Genomic DNA, 16601 nt, shown 5'->3' with positions numbered 1-16601 from the left:
AAATTGTGCCTTACACAGACTCATCATGTTCTCCAGCCAGCTGAGTTAGATGTTACAGCTCCTTATCTCCATTGACTGTATCAAGAACCAAACTCTGGTGACCCTTATTAGAAGGCAGTGTGAATAAATCACAATCACAAGAGCTGAGAGCCTCATGCTGCTGCAAGCAGAGGACTCAGCCCTCCAGTTCAGTGGTGTTTGTTTCAATTGATCCACAGAACAAATGACCACAGAGGGGAAAATCATACTGATGTGTTTGTGAAGGCTCTCCTACATAGTCCTATCATACGTAAAAAAATCACCTTTCCCCAGAAATAGCTAGGAGGTTGTGTGCCTTACAGAACCTAAATTCTGTTCCAGCAGCTGGTTTCACAGTTCTGCTTGTCTCCAGTACATGTTGCCTTCCATTTGGGTTCAGTCTGTTCTTTATCTGTTCCATCCCTGGCTGAAGGACAAGGATGTTCCTTGTCACCTTAACTTCTGGACAGGAAGTTATTAAAAAACTCATCACCACCTCTAGGGATACTTCTGAGGGGATAGACCATGGCAGTGATTTATTGCTCTAGAAGAAAGAAAAGAAATATTTGCATTCAATTTTCAAAAAGCAGATGGCACACGGCTTTTTTTATACTGCAGTAAATTTTGAAGTCCCTACTGAAAAATAAGAAAAGTGAGTGTATTCGCTTTTATTTCAAACTTCCCCTGTTTCCATGGCAATATCCCAGTGAGGTACCAAGAGTAGATGCTGGGATATGAGGTATTTAACAGTTCTTTCTCTCTGCATCATGAAAGGCAATGCTGAGATCCATGCGTGGAGAAAAGCAAGCTGCAAATGACATGGGGACACTGTAGAATTATTGCACAGAGGAGGAGACAATTCCAACACCCTATGAATCCACAGAAGGAAAAGGTAGGTTTGTCCCTTTGTTTTAGCCCAGGGCAATTCAATTGATTTTCTGTAGAGTTGTACCAGCACTAAAAAGATGGAACCATTCCCACGTGGAATGGGTGGTTGGATGGAGCCAGACTCCAGCTGGAGCTGTGCAGCAAAAGGATGAGCAGCAACAGACAAGAACAGCAGAAAGTGAAATCCAGGGAAAAAGGCATCACAAGGAGAATGGCCAAGTCCTGGAACAGGTTGCCCCAGTGCTAACCTTGAAATAATCAAAGTCTGACTGGAAAAGCTCTTCAGCAGCTTGATCTAATTTTGAAGTTGGCTCTGCTTTATTCAGAGGTTAGATGATCAAGTTCCATTTCCACTCTAAATTGTTCCATTATTTTATGGATCTCTGTCATGGGCACTTCAAGAAGCTTCCTTTTTCCTTTCACACTGTTTATTTTGCCTAGTCTATAGGAAAGGAAAATTAAATGATACTACTTTTGTTGCATCCTTTTGCAGATCATTGTTTCACAGATTTTGTTTATAATGAATAGGAAAGCCAAATTTCTCCACTGCTCCCTTCTCCTCAGATTTAACGTTGCCCTTGGCTGACACATCAGAATGTACCTGATTGAGCTCTGTATTTACTGTTTGCTTCAGTAATTGGAGGCCTTTGATACCACAACAACCAGAAATGTGTCACCTCTTCAGATAAAATGTGTCACCCAAGCATCATTAGCCAGTTGAGCAAAATAACAGGATCATATGATAATTCACTTTGGAAGGGACCTTAGGAGATCATCAGTCCAGCCTTGTGCCTGGAACAGGACATGGTGAAAGCTGATTTATACAGACTCACTGATTCAGGGGAGGATTTAGAATAGAATCAACAAACCAGAGGATCAGAGTTATAACAGGCATTGGACTGTTTTCTCTAAGAACAGTGAAAATATATATAGTGATCTGGTGGTGGTGGTGGTAGTAGTGGTATGCATTGAAGTCCTAAGCCTTTAGATAGAAAAATATTTCCTTCTTATAATCTAGGTGAGGAAATAAACAAAATGGACATTAAAAGAAGTATATTGGAATAATAACTTTACAAAATCACAAATCACATGACATTTCTGAAAGATGTATCCCTATCATACAGCTGGGAAACATTCACTAAACTGTTCTCAATCCCAGGCCAGTTCCTTCCAGCTAAGACCACTCTTCTCTCTAATGATAGCTTTTGTTCTCTGAGGGGCAGGTTTGCCCCAGCAGCATTCACAAAAGCTTAGGATCCTTCAGTGGGGAAGATGATAAGAAGAGGATTTTGCCTGTGACTTGGGAAGGAAATTGAGATCTCTTTTAAACTTGTTGCAGGTGTGAAATGTGAAGGTTATTCTTTAAGTGGGTCAAACCCATGAATACTTTTTCCAACTTTCAAGCTGGGCCAAGATTTCAAGTGGCCAAGGCTTCAGTAACACTGTCCCTGCTGTTAATGTGGGGGCAAATGAATGAATGAAAATCCCCACAGCACAATGTGAAGCCATCTGTAGCTCTGTCCTCACAGTAACATCCTTGGATCAGCCCTTACAAGTTCACCTACAGTGATAGGCCACCTTTTTTAGTAACTCTGAACTGGCTACCAAGAGGAAAAATAGCTGATTTTCTGAATTCTACAAGTCAAAGTCTGTCCTACTATGGATCCCAAGAAGTCTGGTGCATTCCCTTTGTACTTACTGTACTTAATTTATTACTTTCATGTTTTCATTGCTGTATTCCCATCAGGCCCTCATGGAACAGCCACTGCTTTGTTCTTTGAGCAGTGACTCTGATCTCTGAGCTTGTTTCCTTCCTTAGTTACTCCTGGAAGAGGCTGGTTGGAGTGCTCCCACTTTTCCCTGTGTTTCCACCTAAAGGCTGACACAGGCTGAGAATATTTTCTTTTGTGAGGGGTTCCTAAAACAAATTATGACATTGATTATAGTGAGTAGTTTAAGTATAATCTGAGCTCACTTTTCCAGAGAGGGAGGCACTAGCTGGGCTCTGAGGTCCTACAAAGCCTTTTAACCCATCACTAAAGGATCCCCATGGGTCTAAAGCTCAGGGAGGGCAAAACAAATTCTTGGTCTGCAGAATGACCCATCAGAAAAGTGAGACTGAAACCCACTTGGCACAGCTCCATCTCATGATAAAGGAGCTGTGTCTTCATCTCTAGTGCAAAAGAAAACCACAGCTTTTGAAATAGGCAGTGATTCATGTCACTGGCAATGTCTGAGTTCTGCAGATAATTTGGTTGGGACCACTTTAGTTGTTGAAAAGAAATTTAGAAAGAGCCCAAGTTTGTTCTGATTTCAGGAAAGGCATTTGTAGATTCAGTTGACATTCACTGTGATCCATCCAAATCTGGAGGCTGGGTGTGTTTTAGCAAAAAGGACTGGAAGTATCTGGCTAGACAGGTCGTGTTTGAGCACTGACCACCCTCCAGGAGTACCCCAAACACCAGACAGCACCAACTGTTCTGTAACTATTTAGGAAAAGAAATGCTTGCAGCAAACACTTTCTTCTGTAGCAACAGATGGCTTGAAGCTGCCAGGAGTGAGAATTCCTAATGAAGTCCTTCCAGAGGAGCTCCTGCAAAGGGCAGAGGAGGGAGAGAAATGTGTCCTAGATTCACAAAGTGTTCATCTGCCCTCATGCTGTCCTCCAGCTGTAAAGGGAGAAGCAGAATCTCACTACCTCCTTTCAGGGATTAATCTCATTCAGTGAGCCAAGCCAATTAGACAATTACAAACCAAACAGAGGGTTTTTTTAAAAGACATGAGCTGCAAGCTGGCTTGTTTTCAAAGTTCATTGTTGGTATACTTTTGTGGCATGTGGAAGACTGGGATGGAGCTTTCATATTTGCAGAAGCAATGACGTGTGAGTGGAGGGCTGTGCAGAGAGTGTGAGGCACAGAGACACCTTTGCCATCTCTGCTGAAATCTTAGAATTTCAATATTAATAATATTAACACACACAGAGGCTGAAATAAAATGTATTCACCAGGGCTTTGATATTTAAATATGGTCTTTCCAGTGAGCAGTGGAGGATAATGAGATATGACAGGGAGAGCAGTTCTCAGAACCACAACTAATAAGGAATTTAGACCCCTGAAGTTACATTGTGCGATATCTAATTTTCACTCTTCTGGCTCCAAGAGTAGAACTGAGAAGTCCTGCTTGAGATATACAGGTATCCTACATTATGTGCACAAAATTGTGAGTTAAATTTGAGTGAACAGAGGGTTCTGCTACCTTTTAGAGTGACCTCAGCAGGCTGAAGAAATGGGCTTTATGAATTTCAACAAAGGGAACACCAAGTCCTACCCCTTGGGGAGGAATAACTTCAGGCACCAGGAGCAAGTGGCTGGAAAGACGCTTTGCAGAAAAAAAACCACAGAGGTCCTGGTGCACAAGTTGCTCAGGAGCTGGGAAAGTGCCCTTACAGCAAAAAGGAAAGGCCAACAGCCTCCAGTGCTGCCCGCAGATCAAGGGAGGTGGTTCTTCACCTCCTTCCAGCACTGGTGGGAACCCCAGGAGTGCTGAGTCAGTGCTGGGCTCCCCAGCAGAGCAGAGACATGGAAATGCTGGAGTGAGTCCAGTAAAGGGCCCCAGTGATGGGTCAGGTGTTGGAGCACCTGACATATGAGCAGAAACTGAGACACATTCATCCTTGAGAAGAGAAGGTTCAGGGGAATCTTGCCCATGTGTATAATATTGATGAGATGAAGTAAAAAAGATGGAGGCATCTTGCAGTGTCCAAGATGTCCTCAGTGGTGTCTAGTGACAGGACAAATGGAAATGACAGAAACTGAAATAGAGGCAATTCCATTTAAATGTAAGATAAAACATTTCTCTTGGAAGAAGGGAGGTTGAGGGAGCAAGACTCTGGAACAGGTCACCCCATGAGTCTGTGGAATCTCCATCCTTGGAGGTATTCAAAATCTGAAGGGACATGGCCCTGAGCAAAGTCCTTTAGCATCATGATGCACAATCTTATAGACTTAGAGAAATGAGCTTTTGCAAATGCACATAGACAATAATGTCCAAGATTTTAGAGAATAAATACACTTTGAAAGAGGTGTATTTGAAAGAGGTAAGATATAAGCTATCCATTTGCAAATTATATGCCAAAAGGAGTAATGCTCACAGAGACAGTGATGGGCTACCTGCACTCAATGTTCAATGTCTGTCCAGTGAGAGTCCTGGTCAGAGTTTCTCTTCAGACACAGTATTTTCTGATGGCATTCTCATATTTGCCAGAAAGAATGTGCCTAGCTGGGCTACCATGTGGTTGGGAGGTATATAGAATGGGACTGGAATGGTTCTGCTGATTTCCTTCAAAACTAGAATTCATGGATCATTTAATCACAAATTCCCTAATAGCTCACTGCAATCTTGATCAGAATGCAACCGTAGGCCACACACATCAGTAACATTTGTTTAGCTGGATAAAATGTGGTCATCAATTTACATGGCCCTGTGGGGTGTAGAGAGGAATGATGAGGCTTCACTCTGGCATTTGACTATAGCTGTTGTGAGGGGGAGATAATTTTCTTTTACAGTGAGTTAATAATTTATCCCCTGACCAGAGGAATATTCATTAAAAAACTGTGTTGTCCATCTGGGCAAACAGAAGTCACACCAGGCTATATCCAGAAGACATTAGTCTGTCAAATGCTAGTGGGGCCAGGCCATGGTGTGGGGATGGGATGCTGCAACACTCTTCTTGATTAAGAAATTGTTGGATCTGAAGGATCTGGAAGTTTAAATTATGAAAGAGCAAAGGGATCTATGCATGGGTTGCCTTTTGTGAGGCAGCCAGATGGTGAATGGGTTGTGCAAGTCCTTGAATAAGAAGCCTGAGAAGCATCTTTCAGCTTATTAGCTGAATCACAGAGTGTGAAAGAAACTTTGAAACCTGCTAGACTAGAAAGTAGCATATTTATAGAAATGTCTCTGTGAACTGCATTATCTATTCCTGCACTGCACACTATGGCTGGTATTACTACTATTTGTTCTTACCTTAGTGCAGCTTGAAATGAAGAGATTTAGAGATAATGGCCTAATACCAAGAGTTCCCATCCTTTTGTCATGCCAGGCCTTAAAATGAAGATACTGAGATGATCTAACAGTATTCAATTAATGGAAAATCCCAAGAAAAATGGGAATGTAGCCCCCCTCACCTGCCACAGGGTCTGGCAGCATCTTACAGGGAGAAAGGAGAATCTTCTCATGGCCACCAGTAAGCCAGAAGGTCTTTGATGTGCAGCAGACCCAGGAGCTTTGTGTTGGGACCACTGAGTCTTCAAGGGCTCTAAGGTAACACATGGAAAATAGCTGATACAGCAGGAAGAGACTCATTCCACTTATACAGTGTCCTGAGAAGAACATGGTCCTCTCCTGAGAAGAGTAGCTTGGCCCAGAGACCAAGGAGGAGGAGCAGCCCATGAATGGTCTGGGTTTAGGGAGGCTGCAGCTCATTTATTTCAATTTGCCTGAGAAAAAATGTCAGTGAGTGCAGCACCTGCCACAGAGACAGTCCTGCTTTTCCATAAGGCAGTTCTGGAGCAGATTCTGTTACCACTAAAACAAAAGTAGTTGGATATATCAGGCCTGATTATGGATGCCTATGCTATGAGACTTTCAGCTCTTTCCCTGAGTGTCTCTGTACGTTTCTTGGTGCCAAGGCTAAGAAGGTTGAGGATAGTGTGAGAAACAGTTACATCCTTAATCAGTCAAAGCCAATTCAGTGAGAAACAGATCAGTGCAGTGCAGAGGATTAGTCCTAGCAAAGGTCCACAGCACAGAGAATAGAGAAACCATTTCCCATGGTCATCAGGAGATGTGCAGAAAACTGTCCCTGGAGTGAACCAAATGTGATGGCACAGAGAACAATTCCCTTGAGCAGCATTCCCCAGGGAAATGGAGCACTGGAGAGGTTATGAGCTGGCTCCATGTCTGTGTCCTCACACAGGGCAGGGAGGGTGGGACTCAGCTCACAGGTGATTCTCCAGATTTCTGTTGGTCAGAGTGACCCCAGGACGCATTAGAAAATCTCTTTTCCCAGCCCAGCTGTCAAAAGAGGAGTCAGGATTCTTCTGTTCTCATTCTCAAGGTTGTTTATTGTTTCTTATCTATAAAATTCTTTCTCTGGCCTGCAGAGGTCTGTCCAGTAGGTCAGACAGAGGCACTCTGGCTGCCCCTGGGGCAATGTTATCTTTTTATACTAAAAACTACATGTACATTATTTACAATAATTTCCCAATACCTATCACCTATGGTAGACAGTAAGCTTCTACTCTAAACCAATCTAAAAGTGCCAACATCACCCAGAAGATGAAGGCTAAGAAGAAGAAGGAAAAAGCCTGAACACGCCCAGATTCCTCCATCTTGCCTCCTGAACCCCCATTCTAAAAACCCCAAAATTCCACATTTTCACTCTGTGATAAATTCACTATCGTTCTACTTAAAATTTTGTGGCTTGCAGATCCTCATATAAGGTTGGTAATTTTTTCCATGGGTCAAAATCAAAATCACAGGTGTTTTTGACTACATTCCAAGATCTCTGAGCCCCCTGTTAGGGTCTCGAGCTCTCCAGGGCAGCCAGAGGAATGTCTTGGGTTCCAACTAGTGATGAGTGGGAGTGGCAGTGGGACAAGGGAGGGATGTACCAGACCCAGAGCATCCCATTTCTGGGTGGGGAACAGCTCACTGCCAGTGCAGCTGGGTGGGCTCTACTCAGGGAGCTCTTTGGTGACAACCCAGCCTTGCTCTGCTATAGTAGAGGAAATGTATTTAAATATCTGTATAGAGGCTTTGTCCCAGAGGTCCCGGTTGCCCTTGATGGGCTGCAGCTGTGATGTCCTTAATTGGGCTGCAGCTGTGACCAATGAAGATGACTGAGATAAAAGGGGGCGGGTTAGCCAGTCAGGGAGAGCCTTGGAGGAGCCCTGACCTGAGAAAGAACAGCATGTGGAAGGAGTCAGTGAAGAGCTGCAGCCATGAGAATAGACCCAAGAGGTATGGACTTTAGAAATCTAATAACAACAATGTAGGACTCTAGAAATAATAGAAGAACAACAATTGGTGACCCCGATGTGATAGTTAACAGAAGATAAGACAGCCGAGAGCCGTGGCAGCCAAGAGCTGCAACAGAACAGCCTTTGGGTCAAGGAGCTGTGAAAGAGTATGGCCTTTGAGCAAGGAGCTATGTGAGTTGTACATGGCCTGTGAGTTATGAGAGAATATGTGGGTTGTACATGGCCTGTGAGTCATGGAGAAATGTGAGTGTTGTAATTTAATATCTGTACAACTGTTAACTTGTGTAAAAGAAAAGGGGGAAATATAGTAGAGGAAATGTATTTAAATATCTGTATAGAGGCTTTGCCCTGGAGGTCCCAGTTGCCCTTGATGGGCTGCAGCTGTGACCAATGAAGATGACTGAGATAAAAGGGGGTGGGTTAGCCAGTCAGGGAGAGCCTTGGAGGAGCCCTGACCTGAGAAAGAACAGCATGCAGAAGAAGGAGTCAGTGAAGAGCTGCAGCCATGAGAATATGCCAAAGAGGTATGGACTTTAGAAATCTAATAACAACAATGTGGGACTCTAGAAATAATAGAAGAACAACACTCTGCCCTGCTGGGATGGAAGGAGAGGGGGGAAGGGGAGAGGGCCCTTTGTGCAAGGGCTGGATCCATCACTGAAAAGCCTTTATCTTTATGTGGTATCAATTAACACTCACCTGTGCCCTCTAGCAAAACAGTTCCTGCTCTTCTCCCCACATCCCACAGCCACCAGCTGCTTTCAAAGCCGCTGCTTTTCCCACCAAATTGCTGCCATGTGGAGGAGGGGAATCAGCATAACATATGTAACCTTTGAAAATGTTTTAAATCGAGTCTATCTTGTGGCCACATCTTATTGGGCAGGGAGGATTTGGGGGGATTAATGTGTTTCAGCACAGCAGCCGGTTATAATGACACAATGTCATGAGTGACTGCTTGGGGTGGGGCTCTACTGCTGCCTTCTGCCACCACTCGGGGCTGGAGAATGAGTTTCATAAAGAATTTAGATCTGCTATGGAAGTAGGAAGTATCTGGCCACTGTAGAGAAATATTTCTCTGCAGGATTTTTTGAGATTTGCTCCTTTAAAAGCAGTTGTGGTGTTTAAAATCATGACAAAAGCTACTCCTTTGTGGAAAAAAAGGCTAGATTAAATAAAGCAGTTTAAAATTTACAACTGAGGGGATAAATCTCTACCTTACAGGCTTCCCCTGAAACCACATGGAACTCTGATCCTTTGGTCCTGGAGACAAAAGCCAGAGCCAGATCTCCTGGGGTGCAGGCAATGCTCACATACCCCAGTACTGCTGAGCTGAGGGTCTCCATCCACCCCAGCTGCAGATTCCATGGACAGAGGCATTCCTTGGTGACAGGGAACTTCCCAGTCACAAATTCTAGGTCTGACATGATTTTTGTAGGTCTCTACAGGGACTAAGGCCTCCTGATCTGTCCCTGTTTCAAGTCACCTGTACCCATGCAAATAGCAGAGGATATTCAGCAGCTTGTTCCCTGGAGTTGGGACAGGCCCCAAACCATTGAATACCAGGGTTGGCAGCACTGGATAAGATCCTTCCTCAGTTTCCCCACTTTATTATATAGTGCAGAGGTCTAGAGAGGTGTTTCACCTTCAATGCTTGTCAAACTGCTGAAGCAGCTGAGGTTGATCTGCCTGAGGATTAAAATGCAACACTCAAAATCATTAAAGCACTTTAGGTTAATAATTCAAGCAGCACCGTAAACACAGGGGAGTTCAAACCAAGACCTCGTAGCCAAACCCAAATGTTGGGTGTCTGGGTGTGTAGAATTCTGGACTATGTTGGATTTTGCTCCCTCAGTGAGTATTTTATGGGTAGGGCTGGGTTTTCTGGCTCAAAATTATTTTTTACCCAGACGGGATTTGGTCTAGTTTAAGTGCAATACAGGCTGTCCAAGGAGTATCATGTGCATCACCCAGACTTGTGCATTTTTACCTTGTTTATTTCCCTTCTGCAAGATAAATATTCAGCTTTTGCACTAGTAGGTGGATAAATTTTCCACAAAGAGAAAAACTCAGCTCTGGTAAATGGGCTTGCAGCAACATCCCTGCACAGGGCTGCCAGGGGTGGGGAGGATGGGACCTTTCTGACTGAGTAGGTTTGAGTTATTGGGGAATTTAATTTATTTTCCCTAAGCACTCCCTTCCTTTCTGTGCAAGTTATTTTTTCACTTGCTATTTAAACTGATGCAAAGTGCCTAACATAGATATGAGTATCCAAGCCTGCTGCAAGTATTAATGGATAATTGAAGCAGCAATGCAAGTGAATGGGAGCACCCTCCAGGATGTAATTGACTGATGTCCTCAATTCTGCAGAAATTCACAGATCACCAGCTGGTCCAAGGTCTACTGGGGAGGAGGAAAACCCACCTACATACACAAACATAGATGCTACCTTGTTTTAGGGCTTCCTGCAGCTTACAGTGACATTTGAATGAAAAATATTATTTCTGAAAATAATAAGTTCAGTAGTTAAAAAGAAATATAGTAAGGGAATGCAATATCCCTGCAGGTGCAGATAACCTTCTGGGACTTACACCCCGGACAGAGAAGGTAAAGCATAACTCACAGACAATGGAGAAAGGATGAAAAGAAAAATTCTGAAAAGCTTTCATCAAAGAAAATTGAATTTGGGGGATGAATTTGCCCCATAAATCTAGGAGTAAAAATAGCTGAGGTTGACTGATAGTGGTCTGAAAAATGAGTTCAGTCAGAACAGTCACAGCTGTGATGGATAGGGGAGCTGCTTCTTATCAGGTCAGGCCAGTAATGGAAAGGCAATGGGATAATCATCAAATAATTCTTTTTACTACCTATCAGTTACACATAAGTGGTTGCCTTACAGAACCAGTTAACTGGTGACAGTAAATCTGAGCAGAGCCTACACGCTTCAAATGAGGGTCTCCTGGTGCTCCTCCCTTACTCGTTGGAGTGCATCTTGTTTTTCCATCTCTGATGTAGCTGGGTTAGCTCTGACTTAGTGCTCTTGCTGTTTGATAGTGTCCTGGTACCTGTGAGAAATGAGCCAGGGATGCCACAGTAGTTTCCAGCAGAGATGCATCACCAGCAAGCCCCCCATCCCAGACTGAACTTTTGCCAGTGCAATGCAACTGAGATCCCTAAAGAGATTTTTTTTTTTCAGATAAAAGCTGAAGTCATGGCTCTGCCTACTAAAAATAATGCTTCTTTTACTACTGTTAATGCTCCTTTTACTATTGTTACTACTACTGCCAATACTGCCAATACTACCACTACTACAGGTGATATAGCATAACCAGTAGTGCTAGTGGTAAAAGCAACAAGGAGTAATCATAGTAAAGACATTTCCCACATTCTCCTGAGCACTAGAACTGCCCTGGCAAGAGTAAAAGAAATGGCACTGACTGAGCAGCAGCATCTTTGATGGTGATGAATACCCACCCCCTTTGATGGCTGTGGCTTATCCATGCAGGGGTTTCTGAGGGTGTCACTTTGGAGCTTTGCTGTGGAGTTGCCCTTAAAATGTGGTTGAAGAGGGTGGAGGGGGGATGTGTGAAGATAGATCACCTGGTGGGATAGGTGGTGCTGGGGCTGTAAGCAATTGCATCAAAGCAGTAGAGTTTGTGATTAAAATTGTGACCATAGCCATGTTCACAAAGATGTGGAATATGTCTCTGAAGATCACTTAAAATTTTCAGAGCAGAAACAATGCCCATATAGGCAATTACTTGGCAGCTCCTTGTGTTTCCAAGTTGAAATATGCTCCTGTTTTGTAAAACACTGCCCTTTACAGGATTCTGAGTCACCTCCTGTGCTGAGGCATGGTGCGTGCTTAGAACAACCAGGTCAGGATCTTTTCTGACCCCTGACACTGGTTGCTCTCAGTGTAAAGGAAATTAACCCAGAACTGGGCAGTAATGGTAGCTACTGGTAGGGTACAGTCCCAGTTGTTTCTGTTACTTAGGGAGTACTCAGAAAATTTTAGACTAATGAGGTGTTTTTGGTCATGAGAAGGTTCCATCCACCAGTGAAGTTACCAGGGATCTGTGAAGCAAATTGAAACCTGCAGCCATGTTCTCCTGAGCTGCAGAGTGAAGGTACTGACTTTCTATTGGAAATGGGCTGGGTTTTTCTATTGCTTAGTAAATTCTTCAGTGGAGTCCTAACTTTGTGTAGGGTTTTTTTCATGAAAGGGAAATGTTGATTTCTTTGTGTCTCCTCTTTTTGACACGCAAAAAAAATGCTGGAAGAAAAATACTCACTATTTGCTTCCTAGTGATGTTATTCTACTCTTCATCAGTCAAACCTCACATTCAGAGTTTCAGCTGTTCACAAAGCTTTGCACTATTCTTTCCAAAACACCAGACTACTCAGGGAAGCCTGAGCTATCTCATGAGTTTAATTAGTTATGTGACTTAAAGGAAAACACAGTTGCAGTTTCCCACGTGCCATGTCACACTGTGCATCTGTCAAAGAGGCAGTGGGAGTCTTCCAAGAAATGCTTGCCCAATTATTCAGAAAGCCAAGGCCTTTTGTTCCCTTCAATGGCAGCTTGACTTAATAATTAATGCCTAGCACTATGTAAACATGAGCTAATGAACCCTCACACTACCCTAAGGCTAAGGATTAGCATTTCCCTCGCAGTGAGTGGGAGACTGGGCTCAGCAAACCCTTTTGTGCCTTCTTTTCTGCTTATGATGGCCCAGGAAACTTCAGGAATCTGATGACCCTGTAGAAGAAACTGACTTTAGGCAATGAGCTGAAACAGGAGGTATTTTCATTCAGGAACAATATGAAGAAACACTGAGTACAGTGGATCTGTGCTTCTGGACTCTGTGCTTGCTGGTGGACCAGAAGGCCAGAAACCAAAACAGGCAGGAATTCAAGCTGCTGTAAGTGGGGTTGGCTAATATAAATTCAGTCTCCGTGTCAGAATCATTCTTAGGGGACCATGACTCTCACGGCCTCCTTGACCTTTCTGAAAGTTTGATGTCACAGGCTGAGATACACAGTGATTAGTCAGGCTTGTCACTCCCTCTCATCTCATAAATCAATAGAGAAATGGAGAATCCTTGAAAAATTCAATAGACAAGTGAAGGTGCCAAAGTGAAATAGGACTCTGGTCAAGGAGAAGAATTCTGGCTCAAATATTAATAATAATAAAAAATTCAGATAATGAGCCCTTGAGCACTTCCTCTTAGGAATGCAAGACAACAGACTACCAGAAGCAGGAGTCTCCTGTTCCACGGAGTTTATAAAGATGCAGATGATGCCAATGATGTTCTTTTTCTCCTCCCCTTCGTATCTGCAAAAAGCCCTAAACATTCACCAGTGTTCCTGTGCCATAAGACTTTCAAAAAGATAATACCATAACCAGACTTCAAACCTACTGATAAGGTGAGCAGGACAAATCTGGTTTCAGGCACCCATTCCATAGCCTTGCTTTGGCCTGGCTCTGTGGATGGCTCACCAGCTGAAGCTGATGGACAAATACGAGGTTTTTTGGATCGTGTCTCTTGAGGAAACTTATGTTCCCAAGGCACCTAGGTTTAGGTGACACCTGATCAGTGGTTTTCAGTATGTTGGTGATTAAACAATAGTTAAAAAGTGCTTGCAAGGATACAGGGAAATATCTCCTACAGCTTTGTTTCTGTGCCTGATCCCAAGAGTTTTGTTTCCCTGGTTCACAGAGCATCACAGCTGCAGTCTTTGTCATCAAATCATTGCTGACATCGACATCTCAGAGTTCAAAGCTCTACCCAGCTCTGGTGTCTCTGCAAACAGCATTCAGCCAGGGGGCTTTTTGTATAGAAAGGATATTGTCACATTCATAAAAACAGGAGGCTTCTCTATTACAGGGGTTTTTGTTCAGTATTTTCTGCATAATGGTGCTCTCATCCATTAATGGGAGTCATGCAGATCCCTGTAAACACATTCCATAGCCTGGAGAAAAGGAGACTCAGGAGAGGCCTTATCACTCTCTACAACCATCTGAAATGAGGTTGTAGCCATGTGGTGTTGGCTTCTTCTTCCAGAAAATTAGTGACAGGACAAGAGAACATGGCCTTAAGCTGCACCAGGAGAGCTTCATTTTGGACATCAGGAAGAATTTCTTTATGGAAAGAGTTGTCAAGCATTGGAATGGGCTTCCCAGGGCAGTGAAGTCACCAACCCTGCAGGTGTTCAAGAAATGATTGAATGTGGTACTTAGTGCCATGGTTTAGTTGACAAGGTCTTTTTAAATTTTAATGATTCTGTGATTCTCACTCTAAGAAGAAATGAATGCCATTGGTTTAACCAAGTCAATCAAAGCTGTGGCAGAGCCAATAACTGAATCCAAATCTCCCAATATCTTCCTGTGTTTGTACATCTGGCTGGACATAAAACTGAACCAGGGTTGTGAGTCTGTGCACCTTCACCCTTCCTTTTCAATGGCATCAGAGGCTTAAATGCCACAGTCAAAACTCTCCTTTCTTATCAGGCTGTGGATGCAAAGCTTGGCAAGGAAGGGCCTGCAGGGGAAGGGGAGACCTCTTCTTCAAAGCAGCTTAATCCTGGCAGGGAATTGCTTCTGAGCCCAGTGCTGAATGTCACCCTGGCCTGCCTCAGCACTCTGGTGAGGAGAAACTCCATGGCTTAAGCTTCTCCCTGTGCCGGGGGATTCTCCCCAGTGATTACCGTGGTGACGCAGCAGCAGTAGCAGCTCATCTCTGACTCATTCATCGACGTCTCTGAGAGGAGCAGGGGCAGGAGGGAGACCTGCATTTCTTTCATTAATATTCCAGAATTTCTGTGAAGCTGGTGAGGAATGCCCAAGACCGCCTGCAGAGAGAAATGTTCACCTTTGCTTCCTGTGGGAAGCTGCCTGTGGCATCCCCCACCCCTCTGAGTCAGAGCTGGCAGCTCTTCACTTTATTTGTTCTCCTGGACATAGGCAAATGCTTCATGTGGGAAAATGGGAAATGAAAATATGTTCAAAGGACAGTCACTGGCACGGTGGAGAATGGCACAGCTTTCCACACAGCGCAAGGGAAAATAAAACTTAAAAATAGCAGCATTAATAATGTATATGTGTGCTAAAGCAGCATGAGCAACCATGAAGAGCTGCATGTTGCACAGCTTTCCCCAGTTCTCTGTGGCAATTGCCTTGGGAGGTCTAACAGTTCACCTTTGTCTCAAGCTGAATTTAAAAGGGCCTCTTTTGTCAGTTTGTCTGCTACTGCAATGTTCCCAGTACCCTGGTTCTTTGCCTGCAAAGCTGCCATGCAGCAGAGCCTCCTGGTGTACTTATCTTGGTGTCTGACATGGTTTTGCCCTGAACATGTTGTGCCTCTGCAAATTATAATCCAATTTGAAAGTGATGCTTATCTAAAGTGGGCTAAATGACTTACCATTCATAATCCTGGGCTTCAATGAAAGAGAAAGCATCAGATGCACAATATCTCTCTGTCCATAATGTAGTGTACAGTCTGTCAAGGGCCCTTATTTGGGAGAAGGGATTGAATTCCTTGTGTGTAGCACAGACATCGTTGCTTGCACGATCCCCAGGCTTTCAAGTCATTACACTACTGACTGCTCTGCTTCTCAAGCAACTCCTCAGCTTCATTTCTGTGCCTGATCCCAGGAGTTTTATTTCCCTGGTTCACAGAGCATCACAGCTGCAGACTTCGTTATCAAACCATTGCTGACATCGATGGAGTTCAGAGCTCGGTCCAGCTCTGGTGTCTCCAAACAAAATTCAGCCAAGGGTTTTTTGAATGGAAAGGATATTGTCTCATTCATAAAAAACAGGAGGCTTCAGGGGTTTTGTTTCAGTGTTGTCTGCAAAGTGGTGTTCCCATTCATTAATGGGAATCATTCAGGTATCCACAGGCACACTTTTGTTAGTCCAGTGGTCAAACATCTGGAAGACAGGCTCAGTGTGCTGGTGGTGACCTGCACTGACTCTTGCTGTCAGCAGGTGGATGATACAGTGCCTGGTAGAGAATTTCTGATAACTGAGAAGCAAGACCAGGCTGGATGAGGGTCTGTCTAGGCAGCCTCATCTAGTTGAAAGTGTTCCTGCCCCTGGTAGGGAGTTGGAATGAGGTCATCCTTAAGGTCCCTTCCAACCCAAATCATTCTATGGTTCTGAGTCTATGACCCTTGGTGCTCTACAAGCTCCTGTGGTAGCAGTGACCCTGGGAACAGCCTGGAAGGGCAGCAGATAGATAAATTGTGGCTAAGTCTGTCTACACAGACATGCCCTGGCACTGCACACATCTTTCAGCTCTCAAAGGAGTTTTCTCCAGGGCAAGGAAATGCAAAATCTGTAATGTCTATACAGGAAACAATGTTTAGCCCTACAAGGCAACACCAAATGTATTTGGCTATAAAGACCTTGTGACTGTAAAGCAGGGGGAGAGCAACATGAGGCAGGAGCAGACAGATGAAGAATGACTGAGGCTGCTCTGGAGATTTGGGTTGAATTTGAGTTTTGCTGCACCCAGGAATCCTTGGACTGTGTGAGACCCTGCAGGAATTTAGGGCCCCTCACATTACTGAGTGCAGTCACCTGCAGACTCTGCTGAGCTGAGTTCAGTGACTGCCTTGACTTCAGGTCGACACTGGATTAGCTTTGCA

The sequence above is a fragment of the Molothrus ater genome, chromosome 1 (genome assembly GCF_012460135.2).
Source record: "Molothrus ater isolate BHLD 08-10-18 breed brown headed cowbird chromosome 1, BPBGC_Mater_1.1, whole genome shotgun sequence".
Lineage (NCBI taxonomy): Eukaryota > Metazoa > Chordata > Aves > Passeriformes > Icteridae > Molothrus > Molothrus ater.
This window is presented reverse-complemented; position numbering follows the sequence as displayed.